This window comes from Arachis duranensis, chromosome 4, assembly GCF_000817695.3.
Source record: "Arachis duranensis cultivar V14167 chromosome 4, aradu.V14167.gnm2.J7QH, whole genome shotgun sequence".
Classification (NCBI taxonomy): domain Eukaryota; kingdom Viridiplantae; phylum Streptophyta; class Magnoliopsida; order Fabales; family Fabaceae; genus Arachis; species Arachis duranensis.
In genome coordinates, this window is record NC_029775.3 from 113,653,169 (window position 1) to 113,666,485 (window position 13,317).

Consider the following 13,317-nt stretch of genomic DNA (forward strand, 5'->3'; position numbering starts at 1 on the left):
ACGGCCGCTTGACTAGTTGACTATACTAAATTTTTGTACAATAATGAGTAGATCATTATTATTTATTAAGTGGCTCCTTATATACATGAGTCATATTAAATATAGAGTATTTTCTATAAGATGAATAAATTAAATGTGATAGAAATTTTGTGGATTATTATGGTCCACACGCATGCATCTTGTATGCCTCACAAAGTTGAAGCCACTTTACGTGAGGAAGAATGTAACATGCAAGGCCTAACCTTTTCTCTACCTTTCTTTTCTTTTCTTTTCTTTGTTGCTTCGCTTTTCCGAAACTGACCTGCATGCTCCATGCATGTTCTTTGATGTTTTTTTTTTAAAAAAAATTATTCGTAGAGCAAAATCAACCACTAATATATTTGTATATAAATATATATAAAATTTAATTTATTTTTAATATATATTTATATTTTAATATATATTTTATATATAATTAATTTTAATAGCTAATTTTAATGTACACGTAGTATAATTAATTTTTTTAAAAGTATTATGATAACTATTATGACTATAGTATTTTAAAAAATAATATTTAAAAAAGTGTTACTAAAATATAAAAAAATATAATTTTAATTTTAACAATACTTATATAGTTATCACGGGCACTATAATATAGTCATACTATATTATTTTTTATGCACTCAAATTTTATTATTAACAAAAATGTCCTCAAATAATTTAAAAAAACGACAAAAATATCTAATATAACTACCAAAAATGCGGTGATTAGCCACGAAAAAAATCGTGGCTAAAATCAAGAAAGTTCGTGGCAATTAAGCGTTAACAACGAATACATTTTCGTGGCTAACAAGGACGACACTTTTTCAGTTAATCACAGTTTTCGACCTGTTAGCCACAGTTTTATGACCCGTGGAAACATCTGAATAGCCACGATTTTTACGTTATTAGCCACACTCTGAACCGTGACTAAATAACAACAGTGTAACCAACAAGTGTAGTTTTGCTATAATTTTTTCGTGGCTAATATTGACAGCCCGGATTTTTTTTTGTCACATTTTTTCTGTGGCTAAACATTTCTGGGTTATTTATTAGCCACGATTTTTTCTGTGGCAAAAAAAACATGCACAAAAAATATTTGACAGGCTGAAATTTTTTCACACATTTTTTCATGGCCAATATTTATGGGCTATTTACCAACACATAAATTCGTAGCTAAATTTTTTTAATTTAAAAAAACTTTCAGCCATAAAAAACAATCAAAGCAACGATAATAACTATATATTAAAACAAAAAAAATAGCAAACTAAATAATAACAGTAAATTAAAGCATATGCATTGTTTATATATATAGTAAAGAAATAACAAAAACTAAGTTCTATAATTCTGTACGATAAAAAATAAAAGTATCTCTAATAATAGTATAAACTAGATATAAATTAAAATTAAAATAAACATGACATGAGGTGCATCAATCCGACTGAATGTGTGGCACAGAATCAGAGAAGGTAGGTACTTCATCACCGTATTTCTGTTATAGAAATCTATAGAGAGTTGCCACTTGATCTTTAACTTTTTAAAGTTGCCTCTCTAAATCTGCAACATGTTGTTGCGATGTACTGCTAGAACTTTCGCATATTTTCCCTCCAAAGATGCGCTTTGATTTACCAAAACCACTGGGACATGCAGCATTACTAAAGCCACGTACTAGCTTACCATTCTCATGACCGAAAACTTTTCTAATTGCATCATCCGGATGAGCCAAGACTTTTGAATGAATACCTTCAGTGGCAGCACGCTCTTGATCTTCAGGCAAATTCTTTGCTATTTTTTTCTACAAACAAATGCACATCGCATTGGAGTAGAATATTGACATAATCAAGGCATATAAAAAAGAGGAGTGATAAGAACCAGCAATTTTTGTGATTTGTAGCCATCAAGTAGCCATCAATAATATTTTTAATGGTGTGAGATTTCATCCAATGGTGTAAGATTACTCACTTCTCTTTTGCTGGTTACATGCTGGCCAGAATTTAATAAAGTTGTTGGCCCCTAGACTTTTTCTAAAAAATTGTACAGCCATATAAAAAAATTGAGACACTTACAACTAATCGTTGTCCTTCCCCGCTTATATAACTCCCATCTTTCTTTCGTAAAGTTGATACAATAACCTCGCTTCGACATACATGCCTTCCTAATTTTTTCTCCTAATACAATAGAATATTAAAGACAATCACAAATTTAATTAAAACCGCTAATTTTATAGTAATAGTATAACAACAATAGGCTCAATAATAAAAAAAATAATACCATCTGAGTTGCTCTTCTAGCATTGCTTTTACTTCCACCGACATGTAAAACTATAAGCTTCTCACGATTTCTGGCGATTTGCAAACATTGTTTCTATGATTTTCAAGAACCAAAAACTAGCAAATAAATGTTACCAGATATCCATAATAAATATTCGATAAAAAAATTAAAAAGCATAGATTAATTATTTATCTTTGTTTTAGGATCCATATAATGATCCACAAAAGTAGTCCATTCAACAGGCGATATGTCTGAGGGATTCGCAACCAGAATTTCTGCCTTTTTTTATTAGGAAAGAAGTATTCTCCTCGTAAATTATACTATTATGTGCCTTCCATCTATCACCTAAGGTCCTCAGAGCCCATTTGACGCCAGCAGCATAATCAAATTCAAAATTTTTCTTGAAATATTTCACAGAGGAGATCAATTATTAAAAAATATGCGATTTGATAACCATACTGCAGATTATATCTTAGAAAGATAATATTAAAAAAAAAAGACTTTTTAAAGCTAATCCTAACCCGTGCTTACTGTAGTTTATCCACTTTTAAAACATTCATAACAGTGTACTGTAACACATTATTGTGTCAGATAACTGTCTAACTCCAACGGCAGATATTTGAAAAGAAAAAGATTGAGAAAATGGATGATGCATAACAAAGGCCTACTTATAAGTTTTTATAATGAACATTTTTGCTGTAATATGATAATAAACATGTATCAACAAAAAAAGGAAAGAATCCAATATACAAGCCTAATTGCAAGAAAACTCACAACCTCAAATACATAGTCCCTTTTGAATTCTACTAAGGTAGAGCTAAAGGTTTTCTGATTGTAATTTTATCAATTTTTATCAAATTGAGACAACTATATAGCTAAACAAAAATTTTCTCTCAAGTATTTCACTCTCCAAATATTAATTTCAAAACATTCATGAAATTAGCAAACGGAACTGGAAAAGAAATCCAGGAAATGTATCCTAACTCCTAAGAATGAAATGCAGCTAACTTGACAATATTGATAGTAACAGTGTATAACCTGTAGCAGTACCTGTTTAATACCTAATCAATTCATAAATCATAGAGCAATGGCATCTTGTTCTAGCTTACTTAAAGTACCTCCAAATGAATCTATCTACACCAAGATTTCAACTCTTACACCATTTCTTTTTTAACAAGAAATAACAATAATAAACAGAAAACGCAAACCTAAATAGAGGCAAGCTAGGAGCTAAATTAGGATGACAACAAATCAATAAAAATGCACATCAAAGTGAAATAAACTTACTTCAATAAGTTTCTACTGTCTTTTTGTGTTATCTTCTGGCATCTTATCCCATCTTTTGATTGATATGGGAGAAAATATAATTTGACGAGCTACTTGACCAAGAAATCTCACAAACAGGTTCGAGCCGTTATCTCGACCTTGTCCATCTGCATCCAATTCCATCATAACTTTTTCACTTTTTTTCAAGGCCCAAACTTGAGTCGCTATCATCTTGTGAATGATGATTTTTTCAGTAGAGGTGTCTGAATTAATGGAAGAACGTCAAGTCAAACTAAACCAAAATTAAAAAAAGAAAAACAAAACGGCATAGATGACAAACTTAAACTTATCAAATTAATTGCACACATATATATCACTAATTAATCTAAATTGCATACTAATCTAATAATAAATTGCATACACATATCGGTACCGAACTAAATATAGTATTCGACAATAAAAGTACAGTGGGTTGGTAAGAAATTGTCTCTAGAATCTTGAACTTATCAATTAAACAAGTGCGGCTTTAATGAATGGGAAATTAGATTATATGATTCAAGGTTTCGTTACACTAAAAGTGATTACCAACAAAGTAAATAAGCATATTGCTAGTCTGTCCATGCATTGATTAATCAAGATAAAAATAATGTTATTAAAGCAAAGTGTATAACAATAAGAACCAATTCAAGGCTAATAATTCCAACCATAACTAGTTACATTTTTATCCCACATATGACTTTTTCTTAATCATATATAAAATGTAGACATACTACAAGCAAAAATCCTATATCACAGTATCCAATAATTTTAAAATATATTTATAGTTACACATATACAAGAGAAGACAGGAAAATCACAAATATGCTTTGTGCAGAGCAAACATAGAAAGAACAAAAACTAAAGGGAACAAAAATTAAGTTGTGTAAATTAAAAAACAAGATGGGAAAAAAAAATCAGCTAGCACAAAGTCAATAGATTGGACTCAAAGAGAAGTTAGAGTTTGAATAAACCTACCTTTGACCTTCACAAGCAGTGGCTCATTTTTATCTTTTATTCTTAGATGCAACAGGTTCTGGTAGATCAACACCACTTTAATTTAACATCCCGTCTCTGAAATTTCATCCCCATCATCATTGAGACTTATTTGTTCCAACCCATCTTCCGAACTCAAGTTTATGTCTTCACTTTGTCTTCGTAGCTCTTCAATGATTGATTGTCTGGATGTTTTTTCATCCATAATGAAGAGTGGGATTGAACGAAAATTTTTGTCTGAAGCTTCTGGTGAATTTTTCGTTGTTCCAGTAGTCTCTGCAATCATAGCAGGTACAATTAAGGTTCACCATCATGGCAGGTGCAATTAGGCTTTATAAGTTTCAGCTTTCTTTAGACTTCAGAAGCATTTCTAATTGTTGAAATATCTTTATTTAAAAAGAAAATAAATTACTGGTATTTTTATAAACTCTCTTGCACTAAGGATTCACGTAACTCTTTGATAAGCTTTTATAAAATGACACTACCCCTTTTTTGCTCTCAAAAGCAAGGAAAAAGACTGGAAGAGGGAAAAATATAATTGGCACGTGTTAAGTTTTTCAGTGTCACAAAAGAATAAAGCATCTCTTTCGAAGTGAACACCAATATCTTAGATCCCTTACATGAATCTATCATGTATTAGATACATACTTAGCTGAGGCGTTTTATCGAGAAAATTGTCCATCTTATCTCTTAGTGTTCTATAATTATTTTTCTCGTGTCACTAATCTTAGGAAATTTTCTCAACTAATTCTCTATAAATGTCTAAATTTTTGTAGTGATCGTTGGGGGAATAGCCAATTTTCAACTTATGCACTTGCACATGCGATTTAAGTAAAAATTATCGTAGTTTCTTTCTTATTGCATACTATTGGTTATGAGCGTGAAAGCAGTAGGAATGGCTCTGAAGCTTACATTTGAAGGCACAAATCAATTCTAGTACTTTTAGACCTGGTTTTTTTACAATGATCATGTTAGGATGTTGTCTTTTACAGATTAATTACTTGAACAAGGTAATCTTTGGAATCATATTTATCAGTGATGTAATGTATTCTGTTGCTGATTATTGGAGAATTATAAATAGAGTCATCTCTGCCGTTCCTAGAATTTTCAGAATATTTCTCAGTTTTAGATGGATATGTCCATGGCTTTTTCTAAAATAAAAAAGATTATGCATTCTCCCTCTTTCAGGCTTCTGTCATGATATCAATAGCCAAATGACCACGCTTTCATTGTGTAATTCAGTATATAGCATTTTGAGAAGTTTTAAACAAAAGGCTTTGTAGTGTTTTTTCCCAATTACAATTGATTTGTCCCGGATGAATAAAGCTTGAGATGCAATACTCTAGGAATGGCATGGCAACTTACTTATTCTAGTGTATCCACTGGACTCACAACAGAACTTCGCCTCATTTTGGCATTCTGTCTGTGAAGAAAAAATAGGTTTGTTGAGTTAGTAGTTTGTGATAAGAGCCTTTCTAAGTAAGCTGTAATGCTTCTAGTTTAATCTGGAAATATTTGCAGGCATTGGACACTTTCAACACTGCTGTCGTATCACCATTTTACTATGTCATGTTTACAACATTTACCATTTTTGCCAGCATGATCTTGTTTAAGGTGACTTTTACCTTTGTGCCCATTATGAATTTTTTGTTCCAAACAATTGTTACTTTTGTTTAGACCTTAGAGCTGCGATACTATCTTCAAATCTAGTAGTTTGTGGAAATAAAAATGCCTTATTCAGAGTGCATGTCAACGTAAAATTGAAAGATAAAATATGGATGGAAAATATGATAAAAATCACTACCTATGGTATTAACAATAAATCAGTACTATCTGGCTAGTTTTTACAGAACATGGACATCTATATTTAGGCACACTGAATTTAACAATATTATGTGAATTTGATTAGTTGAACCAGTGATCACGCTGCTAGAGTTACAATATAGAGAAAAAAAAATCTACTATGCTCACAATGAGGTTCTAATTTGTATTTCAGACACCAAGACTCCAATATTATACTTTAGAATCTGTTGATCTATTTTCACATAAAATCTGTGTTAGCACTTTGCAAATGATGTTCTTCTCTACTTTGGTGGTTTATTTTTGGTGCTGTGCAGGACTAGGCCTCGCAAAATGCAACGTAAATCGCGACTGAGTTGTGCGGCTTTGTCACGATTTTATCCGGGACCTTTCTCCTTCACAAAACTAAGAACATGCGAGAGAAACCGGTGCTTCCTCCCCATGTGTTCATGACTCCAAAGAACACTAGAAATGTCTCAGAAACAACATAGGCAGTGTACTTCTTTTAAAATTTGCTGTGCGGCAGTGATGGTCTTTTCCCCTTTATTTAAAGAAATCTGATGAAGGTTATGCTAAATGCTCTTTCAAAGATGAAAGCTGTAATGAAAAAACGGCAAAGCCAAAAAGACATCATCTTTCAAAGATTACAAGAAGCGTAGCTGGAAATTGTATATAGATACATGCCACAGTTTAGTTGGTCCTAGGCTTTCTTGTTGAATAACTTTTCTTTTTTGTACAACTAAATTATGAAAACATATACTTTTATTTTATTGTTGGCCAAAAGACTAACAGTAATCTTGGTTGAACATGTATAATTTCCTTTATTTACGTCATAATTGTGACAACATTCACCTGTGGATAATAAAGTTTTTGAATTTATTAATGTTATATACGATTTTGGTTTATGGAATTAACAACATTATTATTAATACCAAGTATAAATATAAATGTTCACATGGAAAATAAAACAACGTAGAAAACAAAGCATAAAACATCATTATAAATTGAATTGGAAATTTCAGTACATCATATAGTCATATAGCATGTTCAGATGAAAATCAAATGTAACATTAAACAGAAAGACTAAGCCTAGATAAAATTAGAATAGGAAACTAAGAGAGCTAATAATATAGTGGGGTTATGTTCAACGAAACTAAACTAGAAGCACATCAGACATAATATTCTCCTGGATACCAAATATCACAAAATCGTCTAGTTTTTTCACGAGCAATAGGATCCAAATCCTCCTTCCAGAATGGCTTCTTGTTGAGATCAAAATCCTTTACCTCAGTCTGGGCTTCTGGTGATTCAGTTGTAGAGCGAACATATCCTCTCTTTTGAAAAAAATTTGCAATGTGTTGCTCTATGATGATAAATTATTTTCGACGTGCCCACTCAAACTCACATGCTGGCTTGGTTTTAACGCTTATCTACATAGATAAAAAATTAAATGATTTATATTCGATGTACAGTCTTATATACGGGTGCTAGCAAATAATTTATTTTTAAAAGTTACCTTTAGATCCATTAATATAACATCCGCATCCCAGTCAGAAGAAATAGTAAAATATAAAAACCCATGCCTTTGCAGATACTACATGCTAAGTGCATATATCTCCTACGAGTTTCCAACCAAACCGAATAACTATAGAGAATTATTAAATGGTAACATCATGTTAAATTCGATAACAAAGCGCAAACAGAATATTAAAGGCAGCAAACCTCTATACTAGAATCTATAGCAAAAGATGGGGCAATAATGTAGAATGCATGTGAAAAGGGCGATTTTTCACAGATATTGGTGTGAGCATTGAGTGCTATCAGCCAAAAATGCACATTATATCAGCCAAGAATGCACATTAATCTTGTTACCAAATATCGGACGCCACATCGAGTGCGTGTTGCAACGAGGAGAATGGAGAAGTAGAAGCCATCTCCGTTGCAAACTTGATGCTTCCACAACATTCAAGCAAGTCACACTCTTCCATAGTAATCCAGGTTGAATCTTTTCTGTAAGGTCGTGCGATTGTCATTTTGTGTGACATAAATAGTAACAAATACATCAAGATTTAAAAGCATAATTAGTCATATTTTTTATAATTACAACAATTAATTAGATTCATATGAACAAATAAAAGACTGAAAAATCACTAGAATATACTAACAAAAAATTAGTTCTCATTCACTTCACATCCCAATTCAAATAATGCTCTCTATCAAAAGGAGTTAAACTATACTAACATACTATAATTGTATATAAAAGTAGCCATCAAAACTATGAGTTAAAGATGAAATTCAAAACAAAATTAAAACCTGACCATGAATAAATTTTGCATGTTCTTTATTATTTGTATTTTTTATCTTTTTATTTTTTGCTATTTATTTATGGTGGAGTTAAATTTTGATTCTATTTGAGATACATACTTAAGAATAATGATTGAAAGAGAATTCAGCGCTACAATAATGATCCATCATATATATGAAAAAAATATAACTGATATAAAAAGTGAGTTTTAGTCGATAAATAATTTATAAAATTAGTTTCTTTTTGTACTCTTTTGTACTCTCCTTATAATTTTAACATATATAACATGAATCATTATTATTGCAGTACTGAATTCTCTTCTAATAATTTGATGATGGTTGTAGTGACTATTGTATCTGTACTCTCAAATATGCATCTCAAACAGAATCAAAATTTAACTCCAACATAAATAAATAGTAAAGAATAAAAGGGTAATAAATACAAACATAACCACCATAAATAAATAGAAAAGAATAAATTGCATTTGGCCAGAAATAACATTGACAGGAAAAATGTGCATGGTAAAAATGAAAGAAAGAGCGAAATTGCAAATAATGATCCGCATCTAATTTCTATACCGCTAATGAACAACATATATTTTTATGCTCGAGTCATAAGTTAATGATATTAAGGTGGTACCATTCTCAAGATGGATTGTGTNNGTATTAAACGAGAAACCTAAAAAAGGAGTAGAATAAAATTGCGAACGAAAATAACACTCTCATATATAGATAACAGACGATAAAGCACGCTCGAAAAGCGTTAAGAAATTAATTCATTAAGAAAAAAAAAGGTAAGGATAATATATTTACATATGTATAGATATAATCATAAATAAATTAGCCTAGTCACAGCCTGCAAAGTTTAGGCTAGCTAAGGTACAGAAGCTTAATACTAGATTGACAGCAGTAATTCTTATCTCTCCCAAAGATACATCATCGCCTCTATAGGTAGGTTGCAAATTAAACATTTACATAATTCATATTGAAGGTTTTCAAAATAAATTGGAGAGATTCTAAGAGTACAAAATAGAACCAAATATACTTCGCCGCCTTCCAGATGAATTCAGTTCACTGCTGAGTACCAGGACCTGCATCTAAAAAATAGAGAATATGTACGGAATGAGAACCCCCGACCCACGAGTTTTCAGTACGATAAAGGTGCCAAATAAATACAATGCACTATAGCATAAATTCACTAAGCATCTTAAACTTCTTATCTCGACATATCTGACCTAAATCCTCACTAATTCATAACTTGGCCACTATCATAAGGGGTTCTAAATCTAACCCAATATACTTCATACCCCCACTACCTTTCCAACAGAATATTCCAAGAGTCGAACTTTATGCAAACACACACAATACCAACAAATAATGCACAAGTAAGGCAAATAATTAGGAAATAGGTACACTTAGGCATACCAAAGCAATTAAGCAAACCCAAACAGTTCAAACATATGCAAATGATGCATGCCTGTCCTATTGGCTGTTGATATCAACTGTCGGTTACGTAGCCAGCCCGACATGTCCTCAAGCTCAAAACTCACTATGGGGAGAATTCCCAAGTTGACATGGGGGAGACAACACCCCAAGCTCAATAACATCCATGGAAAAAAGTCCCAAACTGAAATGGAGAGAATAGACAATACCCTAAGCTCAAAAATTAACCATAGGAAGAATCCCACGCTGACATGGGGAGACGACACCCGAAGCCGACATGGGGAAGAGAACACCCCAAGCTCAATATTATCCACGGGAAAAATTCCCGGCTGACATGGGAAGACAGTACCCCAAGCTCAAAAATACTCAACCTTTAGCTCATATATACATCTCCCGCATACTCGCAACACTACCGCACTTCTTCAATAAATCATAGCCATTTACTCATTAATTCACCACTCAACATCAATCTTCCTACACTTGAAATCAGTTCCAACATATGCAATATTACAACAACACAGCTCTACACCTTTTTACCCCTTTCTCAACATATCTATATCCACTTCTATCAAGTTCAATCCCAAATTCATAATCATACAACATATATTTATCACACACCAATATATCATTATCATATCTCATCAAGTCTCTTAACCCTTTTCAACTCAAATCACACAAATTATAATTCATACAAACATCATCATTACCATCACCTATACAAGCATCATTCACCTTTCTTATCTTTTTTCGGCCTCCGGCCCAATTTCACGGCCTTTGGCCCCAATTCACGGCCTCCGGCCCAACATTTATCAATTCAATATACATACATCTTACTCATTATTCAATATCAATTTCAATTAACACAAAAACAATGCATCATCCAATCCAAATACTAAATTCAAGCTTACTCCTAGAGGTATCTAACCTAGGAATTCACATTACACACACAGTACTTAAATGAAACTTAAACCGTACCTTAGTCGATTCCTCGTAAAACTCAAAGACTCATCGATATCAATGTTTCTCAAGAATCCACAGCCCAAAGCCTCTTCGAACTGAATTTCTGCCACCAAGGTCCCACAATCAAGCTCTCAGCATCACCAATGTTTTCCAAATTAACAACATTCAATCTAATCCCACAACATATCATTATAATCAACATTCAAGCTTGCTAACCTACAAATCAACAAGGGCTTGAAGTTCTTACCTTATTTATTCATCAATTGTGCAAGACACACTAATTTTCTTCAGTTAATTTGACCCTAGAATATCAAAACAACTAAAAATCCTCAACTCCCAAATCTCAAATTCAAAACTGTGAAGAAAAGATTTGGGCAAGATAAAGTAAATTCCTTACCAAATTAGTTAGTGGATTCTGTACAAAATTTTGAGATGAACGCGTAGCCGCTGATGGCTCGTCAATCGAAACTCCAAATCAAAAGTTACGTTGGATTAAAGGTTTGGGTAAGGGTTTGCATGTTTCCCCCTTGCTTCACCATGTTTCTCTTTGAGGAGAAGAACAATGAGCTGAAGCTCATGTGTTTTAATGAGATGGGTTGGGCCTTGGCCTAATACGGCCCGGTTCGTCCGATTCGGCCCATTCGACCTAATTTTGGGCCAAATTTTTTAAAACTAGTGTCAAAATTCTTATTTTAATTTTCTCTACTCCATTAAACTATAAAATTTTATTTTCTAATTTCTTGATTAATAATTATTTTATTGACTAGTTATTTACTAATTTTCTTGGATTTTACAATAATCACACTGAGAAATTACTACTTAATCAAGAAGCAAAACTTAACAACTTTAGGAAAATGTGTGAAAATTATAAATCATGTATCGCATCTAATTAAATAATTAACATACCTTATTAATTCTCAATTGCAGCACTGGAAATGAGAGAGAAGAAACTAACTACCAGGAAACTGAAAAAAAACATGCACCTTGGTATTTATTTGCGGTTAATTACGGTTTAAATTTAAGAAAAATATGAACTGCATAAAAATATTTTGAAAGGGTTGGAGGAAAACACCAAATTAAGCACGGAATTGGAAGTGGACATCATTCTATTTTGTCACGGTGATCATTGGGTCTGTGGCAAACGAGAAATTAAAACCCATCTCAAATTGGCCACAGACAAACAAGAACGTCGGAAAACTTTGTAAAATTTGGCCACAAAGATATAATGCGTTGCAATTGGTTACCACGGTCATTGAGTTTTGCCACTGTTTGTAGTTCGTGGGTACCTTCCCGTTAGTAACTCCCGTATTTTTGGTAGTGCATTAAATATGTATTCTCAAAAAATGCTTTAGAGATTGAATTTTGATGCGATTTTTTATTTGCATGCATGATTAAAAAATGAGATACTTTTATTCTTAAAATTTAGTGATTTTTTGCTAATATATATTTTCTTGTATTTTTTTATCAATAACCAATAATACATTAAAAAATATAGAGATTAAATTTTTATCTCATTTTTTGTGTGCATTTTTTAAACAGTTATTTAAATATTTCTATAAAATTTTGGAATGAATGCATATATAAGTGGTTTGTTAAATACAAAAGTCGTTTGCCACTTACAAAAAAATATATTCTTTTTGGACATTTTTGTCGCGTTTTTAAATTATTTGAAGGTATTTTTATCGATAGTAAATTTTAGATGTATTTTTGTTAAGTCGAAATTATTCAAATGTATTTTTAGTAGTTTATTCTTATTTTTATTATAAAATTAATTTTAAACTCTTATTTTTGTTTGGAAGATTTAGGTTTTAAGGTTAAGATTTAAATTTTTATGATTTTAGACTTAGGATGGGTTTAAAATTTATAATTTAACATTTATAATAAAAAATAATTTAAAAAATTAACTTATATCAAATAAATAAATTAGCTCCTTAATTGAACTCGCAGGTTAGATAATTTCATTCTTTAAGATATAATTAAATTCTATAAAACATAAATATCAAGTACCCGATCAAATAATTTATCATTATAATTATTAATTAATCATGCATATAATGAATTTTGAGTTTTTTTTTCTCACTATTAAAACTTCCTCTAATTAAATTTCATATAGTCATGTTTATTCTCCACATACAAATTATTTTTTCATCAAAATTTATACAAGTCATTTTATCTTAATTCACTTCACGCGCTTTTTAATCTAACTAACTTTTTAATCAACGC